At 48.4% G+C, this 11,556-nt stretch overlaps 1 protein-coding gene across 1 annotated transcript in view; it reads left to right on the forward strand.

Annotated features, from left to right (window-relative positions):
- The window catches only part of LOC140426134 (very-long-chain enoyl-CoA reductase-like), a 158,396-nt gene that overhangs the window by 71,649 nt on the left and 75,191 nt on the right, over positions 1-11,556 (forward strand). The gene's annotated exons all lie outside the window — the stretch shown is intronic.

Raw genomic sequence — 11,556 nt, forward strand, 5'->3', positions numbered from 1 at the left:
TCCACTTATCCAGGTAAGTGGAGAGCATTCCATCACACTCCTGACTTGTGCCTTGTAGGTGGTGGACAGGCTTTGGAGAGTTAGGCGGTGAGTTAGTCGCCGCAGGATTCTTAACCTTTGACTTGCTCTTGTTGCCACAGTATTTATATGGCTGGTCCAGTTCAGTTTCTCGTCAATGGTAACTCCCAGGATGCTGTAACTTTGGTTCTACTTCTGCCCCTCTGTTGAGGTGTGTGCTATTGGTTCACACCTGCCAAATGCCTGCTTTCATTGATGGCCTCTCAAACAAAATTCTGACTCTTAACTTACTCCCACTCCATAACGTTTTTAAACTTGCATCTTTTGCTCATTTGTGGTCAAATTATGAACTAATTGGAGCCAGAAGCAAAGGCCTCAATTTTAAATCCCTCTACAATGTTGGAGGCCCTGGATTTCAGATGAGATATTGTGGTGAATGTAAGAAATGGTCATGTTTTATTTTGTTTGCAGTAATGTTATTAAAACCTGGGTTGAGATGCATACAAACAGTATGACTATAGAGCTGTGAGCAAGATGTTGTAAAAGTGAGGAAATCATTGATTTAGAGGTGAAGTGATCTGCTAATAGATCTTGAGAACCATTTCCTTGTTTACAGATGACTAGCTAATGGAATATGTATTACATTTGAAGAACCCCTGGGGTGTAGATCATTTATGAGGGGTATTATATTTTGTCCTGGCTAAACAAGTCAAGAAACATCTTGTAAGAAGAGACAAAAGAATGCTTTATGCTTTGGGTACAGATGTTGTAGTTAATGGGAGGAGCCAGGTCTGTCTGAAAAGTTTGTCCTAGAACTCTCATTTGAACAGAAATGTTTCAGTTTGGTCCTGAAAGGTTCTCTCGCCAAAGGCTTTGCAGAGAAAAGCAAGTAGAAACCTGGTTGTGAACTTTAATCATGAGGGTATTGAAATATATTGGTTTGCTTAATTAGAATACAGTGGCAGGTTTAGGAAGTAAGTTAAGGTTTTCTCTTTTACTTCAGTACTCTTATAACTGTTAACTGTACAGCTATTTCTTTGTTATTAATGTGGTTAATTCTGTGTTTAAATTAAAGTTTGTTTTAACATTAAAGATACCTATTAGTCAGCGCTATCACTCCTGTGGTGCAGTGACATTTCTTCACTGCTTTACAAATTGCAAATAGTTGGATTCTCGACTAGAATCTTGATAAAATTAAACAGAGACCCCGTCCACTCTCTCAGCTGGATATAAAAGATCACATGACACTATTCGGAGAAGAGAAAGGCAGTCCCACTCAGAGTCTTGGCCAATATTTATATCCCAAGCAACATCAGATTATCTAGTCATAAAAGCAAAATACTGAGGATGCTGGAAATCTGAAATAAAAACAGAAAGTGCTGGAAAAACTCACCAGGGCTGGCAGCATCTGTGGGGAGAGAAACAGAGTTAACCTTGTTTCGAGTTGAATATAATTCTTCTTCAGAACTCAAGTCTATCAAGTTTATCTAGACATACTAATCAGGGCTGGTTTAGCACAGGGTTAAATAGCTGGCTTTTAAAGCTGACCAAGGCAGGCCAGCAGCATGGTTCAATTCCTGTACCAGCCTCCCCGAACAGGCGCCGGAATGTGGCAACTAGGGGCTTTTCACAGTAACTTCATTTGAAGCCTACTTGTGACAATAAGCGATTTTCATTTCATTTTTCTCATTTTTCACTAATCGGTATTTGTGGGAGCTGGCTGTGGGGAATTTCTATATTTCCATATATTACAACAGTTAATATGCGGTGAATTCTCTGCTTCGCGATGCCGGCAGGGCGATTTGCGATTGGACGGAGAATCCAGCATCAGGCAAAAAATGGGATCGAGCTTGGCACCCCCCCCCACCAACAGGCCGGGAACAATGTTCCCGGGCCCGTGTGGTTCTCCAGTCCTCTGGGCCGAGGATCGCCTGGGCAAGAATTGGTGCAGGTCTTGCCAAACATGGTCATGCCGCAGTGGATCTTGCGGTGGGCCAAGGGGGTAATTCTTTAAGTGAGTTACCCTCAAAGTCCATTTGAGGGCCATCCTCCTCCCCGCAATGGAAGACGTGCCCACGCCAACCCCACCAGACACCCCACCCCCCACCGAAGGCCCTCAACTGGAGAGATCTCCACCAGAAACCCCCTAATTAGAGAGACTCCCACCAGAGACCCTCTAATTAGAGAGACCCCCACCAGAGACCGCCTAATTAGAGAGGCTCCCACCAGAGACCCCTTAATTAGAGAGACCCCCACCAAAGACCCCCTGAGAGAGGCTCCCACCTGAGACCCCTAATTAGAGAGACCTCCACCAGAGACCCCCTAATTAAAGAGACCCCCACCAGAGACACCCTAATTAGAGAGGCTCCCACTAGAGACCCCCTAATTAGAGGGACCTGCACCAGAGACCCCCTAATTAGAGAGACCCCACCCGAGACCCCCTAATTTGAGAGACCCCCAACTGAGACCCCTAATTAGAGAGACCCCCATCAGTGACACCCTAATTTGAGAGACCCCCCTGCTGAGACCCCCTAATTAGAGAGACTCCCACCCGAGACCCCTAATTAGAGAGACCCCCACCAGAGACCCCCTAATTAGAGAGGCTTCCACCGGAGACCCCCTAATAAGAGGGACCTCCACCAGAGACCCCCTAATTAGAGAGACTCCCACCAGAGACCCCCCCAGTAAGAAAGACGCCTGCCTGGAAACTTCCCATAAAAGAGACCCCTGCCAGGAAGTCCCCTATAAGAGAGATCCCTGCCTGGAAACGAGAGAGCAGTCCAGACAGGCAGTGAAAAACAATCACTGCTTTACAACTCACCTGTGCAATACATCTGCTGACTCAGGCAGAGGAAGCAGCACCTGTCAATTCTTGAAAAGGGAAAACCAGTCAGCTGGATTTAAACCCCTGAGATATTTGATCTACAAGCCTTTCATTCAATTCTCTGTGAAATTGCTTCACTAGGCTTTGATTGACAGCTTCCACACACACCCAACTGTCTGCATTGTTTCATTCATCTCCCTTCACTTTTGAGTGGCTTTGAGGTACCTAGCTGTGAAACTAACCACAATGTTTATAAATGTCTAGCTTTGATTGACAGCTCCTGGACAACATCAAAGACAGTTAAGTGCTTTCTGTAAGTTTCCGCTGTCTGAGCCAGCAGGTGTATTGCACAAAGAATCCTCCCCTACATTTCAAAAAGCCCTTCAGTGGCTATGAAGTGCTTTCGTACTTTTTGAAGTTGAGAAAAGTGCTGTAAATGCAAGTTTTTTTTCTTTCTTTGTCATTCTTCTGTGCACGTGGTCTTCTCCAGGTTGACCTGTATCATTGTGACAAAGGGTGAGATTAATATGCCTTTTATTCATAGACACTGGTTGATGTCTGTGCATTTGCATCAGCTTTTGTTATTATTTCATGGGATACCAACTTGACACTGTGGCGGCCAGGCTTTTGGCACTATGGGTGTCATCTTGTGTTCAAAATGATGTCCGCACCACGTGCACACAATTCTGGTGCTTTTTTGGTAAATGGTAAACATTCTACCCCTGTCAGAAACCGGTATTGGGCGATAATATATATGCAAATAAAGAACCTAATATCTGCTTTGTCTCCATTTTTGTCTTGCGTCTGAGGCAGCCGGTATCAGTGCTAATTGCCTCTTAAAAAAACAACACTGAGCAACATGGAATGATGAGCATTTATTTACCACCACCCCTGATCTCGGAGATCTCCTCTGAGCAGTCACCCTCTGGCCGAAAGTCTCATAGGCCCGGCCTCGACCTTCCAGCTATCCCTGGTCACATAGTGAGAACCCCCCCGACAATTCTGCAGACTCCTGTGATGTTCTCTACTGATCTCCTTGCTACAACCCACCACCCACCCCTGATCACATTCCAGACCCCTGGGAGTTTCCCCACTCATGGACCTAAAGATTGCGCTTTGTGGGGGTGGGGGGGGGGGGGGGGGGCGGGGGAGGAGACTGTCCTATTGCTGCCCCTTCCACAATATATTGAGGTCCGAGGCCTAAGTCTCGTGCTCCTTGGATCTCCTCATCTGAGTATGTACGGGCTGATAGCCCTCTGTAGGTGAGAGGTCTGATTTTTAGCTCACCATATGGTTCAATTTTCTTTAATGCAGAAAATATATTAATTTGACATGAATTTTACTTTGCAACCTGTAACATTTCACGTACAAATGCAAATGAACACACATATATGGCCGGGTTTCCTAATTATAGCATAATGAGTACTGTAACCTTGCCCTTATAAACATGTTCATGGTGTTTCTATCATGAGCACACCAAGGGAGATCGTACCCCTTGTCACTGTAACACTTAGCTCAGTGATAGGCATACCTGGCCAAGAAAAGAAGCTGTAGTTTGAAAATGTTACAAGGCTTCAACATGATCAAAGTATCAGAAGATTACATAAACCGAAGAGCCAAGCTTGCACATAATGAAAATCATTTGAACCCAGAGATTGCATTACAGTGTGTAGCTCACTCCAACTCCGCTGTTACTTGATACCACAATCAATGGTTAGGTTATTTCTGTGCATATAAATGATTGCTCTGCCTGATGTCTGCGTTGGCTACGGAGCTTGTCATTAATTGCAACAAGTTATGATCACTTTGTTCTGAGGGCTTTGAGATAGGATGAACAGAACTTTTGATGAAAGCTAAGATACTGGGCCCCTACACTCTTACTTTGCAGTAAAAAGCCTATTGACCATCACAAAGCATTGTTGCCTGAGATTTAGCTTTGCATTGTCTTATTTAATTGTCATGTCCTTAAGGGCTTTAAAAACCAGCTTCACACACAGAAGAATTCTCCACGTAATTCCTTTGCAATAATTAACTGTTTCCCCCCCAAAAAAAACGCAAGTGTTCTGAGGAGGGCAGGCAAAAACACTCAGTTATAGAATCCCTACTGTACAGAAGGAGGCCATTCGGCCCATTGAGTCTGCCCTGACTCTTCGAATGAGCACTTTACCCATGTCCACCCTACCCTATCACCTCAACCCCATAACCTAACCTGCACATCCCTGGACACTAAGAGCCAGTTTATCATGGCCAATCCACCTAACCTGCATGTCTTTGGTCTGTGGGAGGAAACCCACACAGACAGGGGGAGAACGTGCAAACTCCACGCAGACCGTCGTCCAAGACCTGAATTGAACCCAGATCCGTGGCCTTGTGAGGCAGCAGTGCTAGCCACTGCGCCACTGTGACACCCGTCATTTGCAACCATACAGTGTGATTTCTCCAGGTTTTTAGTTGATTAGCAGCTCCCTATGAATTGAACAGATGTTTAAAACCCATTTGGTATTATTTAATAGCCCTACGGTATTTATCTACTAGTCTATTAATTTTTCATTGGAGCCTTTAAAAGGAATTGGAATCTGTCAGAAAGCTCCACAGAGGAGAATTAATTGAGGCAGGTAGCTTCCCTAGTTGGTGAGCAAAGAAGAAAGAAGGAGCTACTGGGAATGAACATTAATGTCAGCGTAATAACAGAAGCTGTAAATTACTTGTTGTTTCCATTGCAATTAGGAGCTAGTTAAACTTCACAACCTCTGTAAATATACACATTGGATTACTACTCCTGTTTCCTTGTTCTGTTACGTTTAGCAAATTTGTTTGTCTATGCTGTTGTGTATTTGGAATTACGTGGAGAGTTCTTTTGTGAGTGAAACTGGTTTTTAAAGCGCTTACTCACTTGACAATTAAATAAGACAATAAGACCAGGCAAAGCTAAACCTCAGCCAAAAAATGCTTCCTTTTGATGAATCCAAAGATGCCAGACAATGCTTGGAATGCGACCTTGGAATTTGTCTATATATATGTTTCTGGAACATACCTCTTCATTCACCTGAGGAAGGAGCAGCGCTCCGAAAGCTCGTGACATCGAAACAAACCTGTTGGACTTTAACCTGGTGTTGTAAGACCTCTTACTGTGCTCACCCCAGTCCAACGCCGGCATCTCCACATCAAACTGAGTAAGTAAAGGGAAAAGAAGTCCAAATATATAACCGCTTCGACTTAATTTTCAATTAAGCCTTTCACCCTCTCAGTTTGCATTCTACCAGGGTCATTCAGTTCCTGACTTCAATTCAGCCTTGGTTCAAACATGGACAAAAGGGCTGATCTCCACAGGTGAGGTAAGAGTGACTGCCTTTGACATCAAGGTAGCATTTGACCGAGTATGGCATCAAGGAGCCCTAGTGTGGTGAACGTATTATGGTAACCATTCACCACTATACTACATTGTGGGCTCCACCTATGGACCATTGTACTACTACACTACACTGATTGTATCATGTTGGGGCCCTTGTGGGCTCCGCCCCTGGCTCCGCCCCCTTGAGGGGAGGTATAAAGAGCAGCTGCCCTGTAGGCGGCCCTCACTGCAGAGCAGTCGCAGGCAGACACTGTTCTACTTGATTAAAGTGACTGTTCACTTCTATTCTCTGTCTCGTGTGGATTGATGGTCGCATCACCTAGCTAAACTGGAGTCAATGGGAATCGGGGGGGAATCTCTCCACTGGTTGGAATCATACCCAGCGCAAAGGAACATGAGAGGCCAATCATCTCAGTTCCAGGACATCATCAAAGGAGTTCCTCAGAGGATGGAAGGCCCAACCATCCTCCATCTATCATAAGATCAGGAGTGGGGAGGTTGGGTGTCACGGTGGTGCAGTGGTTAGCACTGCTGCCTCACAGCGCCGAGGACCTGGGTTCGATCCCAGCCCCGGATCACTGTCCGCGTGGAGTTTGCAAATTCTGCACAATGTTCAGCACCATTCGCGAATCCTCCGATAATGAAGCAGCCCATGTCCAAATGCAGCAAGGCCTGGACAATATCAAAGCTTGGGCTGACAAGTGGCTGGCACGGTAGCACAGTGGTTCGCACTGATGCTTCACAGCGCCAGGATCCCGGGTTCGATTCCGGCTTGGGTCGCTGTCTGTGCGGAGTCTGCACGTTCTCCCCGTGTCTGCGTGGATTTCCTCCGGGTGCTCTGGTTTCCTCCCACAGTCCAAAGACATGCTGTTTGGTGAATTGGACATTCTGAATTCTCCCTCTGTGTACCCGAACAGGCACCGGAATGTGGCGACTAGGGGCTTTTCACAGTAACTTCAGTGCAGTGTTAATGGAGGCCTACTTGTGACAATAAAGATTATTATTATTACACGTGCCAGGCGATGACCATCTGCAACAAGAGAGATTCTAACCACCGCCCCTTGACATTCACTGGCATTACCATCACTGAATTCCCCACTATCAACATCCTGGGGGTTACCATTGACTAGAAAGTGAACTGGACTAGCCATAGAAACACTGGGCGCGATTCTCCGACCCCTCACCGGGTCGGAGAATCGCCGGGGGCTGGAGTGAATCCCGCCCCCGCCGTGTTCCGAATTCACCGCACCGGAGATTCGGCGGGGGCGGGAATCGCGCCACGCCGCGCCGGTCGGTGGGAATCCCCCGCTGATTCTCCGGTCCGCAATGGGCTGAAGTCCCGCCGCTGTCAACCCACACCGCCTTTGGGACGGCGGGACACAGCGGCACGGGCGGGCTCCGGGGTCCTGCAGGGGACACGGGGCGATCTGGCCCAGGGGGGTGCCCCCACGGTGGCCTGGCCCGCGATCGGGGCCCACCGATTCGCGGGCGGGCCTGTGCCGTGGGGGCACTCTTTTGCTTCCGCCTTCGCCATGGTCTCCACCACGGCGGAGGCGGAAGAGACCCCCTCCACTGCGCATGCGTGGAGATGCCGTGAGCGGCCGCTGACGCTCCCGCGCATGCGCCGCCCGGCAAAGTAATTTCCGCGCCAGCTGGCGGGGCGGAAATCAATCCGGCTCGGGCCTAGCCCCTCAAGGTGAGGGCTCAGCCCCACAAGATGCGGAGATTTCCGCACCTTTGGGGCGGCGCGATGCCGGACTGATTCGCGCTGTGTTTGGCGCCGGTCAGCGGACATCCCGCCGATATCGGAGAATCCCGCCCACTATTTCTACATTTTCAGGTGCAGAAAAGCAGATAACAACATATCGTCAGAGAAATCAAAATATTATCAAATTTTGAAGTTGGAAAAAGAATTATTGGACTTGGATATGTTGAGCAAAGAGGGCAAAATATTCTATTTATCCTTTTATTTTCCGCTTAAAATGTTTTAAGTTCTTTTCTGTAAAAAAGAATATAATGGAAAAGAAGGACTTTCATTTATATGGTGCCTTGCCCAGCATTCCAAAGCACGTTGTCGTCGCTGAATTACTTTTGAAGTGTCGTCACGGCTGCAATGCAGGAAATGTGGCAGCTCATTTGCACAGCAAGATCCCAGCAAAGTGCTATTGAACAAGTAGTCTATTTAATAGTGACACGGAAGATGCTGGCTCAAGCATCTTTGAGAGAGAAGATAAGTTAATGACCTTTCACCTGTCTTCGAGGGATAAATATTGGCCAGGCCACGGCCATCTTCCCTGCTCTTTGAAATTGTACTCCACTGAACTGCCGACCTGAGTTATATGTTCAAAACTCAGGCGTGGCACCGAACCCACTTGGTGGGATTCTCCTTTCCTGAGTGTTGACATCGGGGCAGGATTCGTGGACTTCTACGACAGCACCTGGACTGAGTCAGGGGCTAGCACTGGTGCACCATGGAACGCGATCGATTCCAATGAAAAACGGTGTTGGATTGACACTTGAAAGGCTGACAAGCTGCAGCCACATATTAGCACTCCACTCCCCACACACACTCATCCCAGCCAACAATATGGCACTGGTTGTGCTGGAGCGGCGTGATTGCCTTGCGGGCTGCAGCAATGGGGCGAGATTCTCCGTTTCATGACGCCTATTTCGTAATTGGCGATTACGGACGGAGAATCCCATTTTCCGATGGAATCGGGAGGCGGAGCCTGTTTGACACAAGTTCCGCATGCTCCGGAACGTTACCTGAAGGCCCTCCCCCGATGCTCCGCGCCCCCGATGGGCCAGGCTCTCGACTGCGCAGAGGACATGTGGTCCCAGCCGTGCAGGAACCCGGCGTGGCGGCTGCGGTCTTGTCCATCGCCGCCACAGGCGGGCAGGAGCCGTGCTGCTGGCCGGGGAGGCGGCTTCGGCGAGGGCTGAGGGGACTGGTGCGGGGTGGGCAGGGGGGCACTATCTGGCAGGTGGGATCTGTGCACGGCCAACGCCAATTTGTGCGGCGCGACCATTTTTAGGTCACGGACCCCGCAATCCTCCGGCCGTTTATTTTGTGGAGGCCGGGCGTTTTATGTGGCGTGACTGCTAGCCCCTCACCGGTCACAGCATCGGTGAAGGGCCGCCGCCGATTTTGTCCACGTTTAGGGCAGCACGGTAGCACAAGTGGATAGCACTGTGGCTTCACAGCACCAGGGTCCCAGGTTGACTCCCCGCTGGGTCACTGTCTGTGCGGAGTCTGCACGTTCTCCCCGTGTGTGCGTGGGTTTCCTCCGGGTGCTCCGGTTTCCTCCCACAGTCCAAAGACGTGCAGGTTAGGTGGATTGGCAATGCTAAATTGCCCTTAGTGACCAAAAAAGATTAGGAGGGGTTATTGGGTTACGGGGATAGGGTGGAAGTGAGGGATTGAGTGGGTCGGTGCAGACTCGGTGGACCGAATGGCCTCCTTCTGCACTGTATGTTCTATGTTCTTGTGTAAAATGCCACGGATTCTCCGCACTTAGCTTCAGAATTGGCCCATGGTGATTCGTGTCCGTCCACCCTAATCCCACAGCCCACCTTCTGCACCCCCCCCCCCCCCCCCGCTACTCCCCACGACCCTGATAGAAGTCCCCCGGCCAGCGGCCCAACTGTCAGCAAACTACGGCGATGTTGGACACTTGCTGTACCCCCCCCCTCTCTCCCTCATCGGCCCCTGCACTTGTGAACCTCGCCGCCAGGAATTCGCCCCAGTGGAGGCAGAGAATCGCGGAGATCCCAGAGAATTCCGGGTCAGGCCTCCTAATGGTGTTCACTGTACGTACGAAGCAGAACGCATTGATGCCGCTGTCGAGACAACGGGGAATTGCGATTTGGCGTCAAACCGGCGGCCGCCACGATTTCGGCATCAAAACCGATTCTCCGCCCGTTCGTGTTTCCCAATTTTGGCGTCAGCCGACAGAGAATTCTGCCCACCATCTTTACACTCAGAAGTAATAGTATCACCACTGAGCCACATAGCACAAAAAGAACAGCATTGAATGGTGGGGAGAACAAATGTGAAATAATTCCATTTCTATTTTTTAATTCTTTTGGCTTTGCTTTTTAGTTTTATGATGTGCCATCATTGCTGTTTTCAAGCTGAAATCAAAATCGATCGACCTGGGAGAAATCTTCCAGTCGACAGTCAAAGAGTTAATGAACCTGTGCAAATGGAGCGTAACCATATGAGGAAGACTAGAATATATCTGTACGATACATAAACAACACGAGCAGCTGGTGTGGGGGAGGGGGGAGGCGCACAAAATATCACTGCAGTTGTTTTAAAAGGTCATCGCTAATGATTTGAGGGCCACCACATTCGCTGGCTCTTAATACAGCTCCCGTGCTTGAGTGTGTGTGTGTGCCTGAGTGTGTGTGAGTGCGAGTGTATGTGTATGTGTATGTAAGTGTGAGTGAGTGTGTGTGTATGTGTGTGTGAGGGTGTGTGTGTGTGTGTAATGTGTGTCAGTGTGTGTGCGCACGCGTGTGAGTGTGTGTGTGTGAATGTTTGAGTGAGTGTTTGTGAGTGTGTGTTGTGTGTGTAGTTTGTGTGTGTGTGTTTGAGTGTGTGTGTGTGAGTGAGTGTGTGTGCGTGTGTGAATGTTTGAGTGAGTGTATGTGAGTGTGTGTGTTGAGTGTGTGTAGTTTGTATGTGAGTGTGTGTGTAGTTTGTGTGTGTGTAGTGCGTGTGTGAGTGCGTGTGTGTTGTGTGTGTGTGTATGAGTGTGTGAGTGTGTGTGTGTGTATGAATGTTTGAGTGAGTGTATGTGAGTGTGTGTGTTGAGTGTGTGTTTGTGTGTAGTGTGTGTGTGTGTAGTGCGTGTGTGAGTGCGTGTGTGTTGTGTGTGTGTATGAGTGTGTGAGTGTGTGTGTGTGTATGAATGTTTGAGTGAGTGTATGTGAGTGTGTGTGTTGAGTGTGTGTTTGTGTGTAGTGTGTGTGTGAGTGTGTGTGTGAGAGTGCATGTGTGAGTGTGTTTGTGTGAGTGTGTGTGTGTGTGAGTGAGTGTGTGTGTATTGGTGAATGTGTTTGTGTGTGAGTGTGTGTGTGAGTGTGAATGTTTGCGTGAGTGTGTGTGAGTGTGTGTGTCTGTTGTGTGTGTGTGTCTGTTGTGTATGTGTGAGTGTGTGTGTGTCTGTTGTGTGTGAGTGTGTGTGCGTGTGTTTGTGTGTGAGAGTGTGTGTGTGTGTGTGTGTGTGCGTGGATGAGTGTGTGTAGTGTGTGTGGGTGTGGGAGTGTGTGTGTGTGCGTGAATGTTTGAGTGAGTGTATGTGAGTGTGTGTGTTGTGTGTGTGTGTGTTTGTGTGTAGTGCGTGTGTGAGTGCAT

Source organism: Scyliorhinus torazame, chromosome 7 (assembly GCF_047496885.1).
Source record: "Scyliorhinus torazame isolate Kashiwa2021f chromosome 7, sScyTor2.1, whole genome shotgun sequence".
Lineage (NCBI taxonomy): Eukaryota > Metazoa > Chordata > Chondrichthyes > Carcharhiniformes > Scyliorhinidae > Scyliorhinus > Scyliorhinus torazame.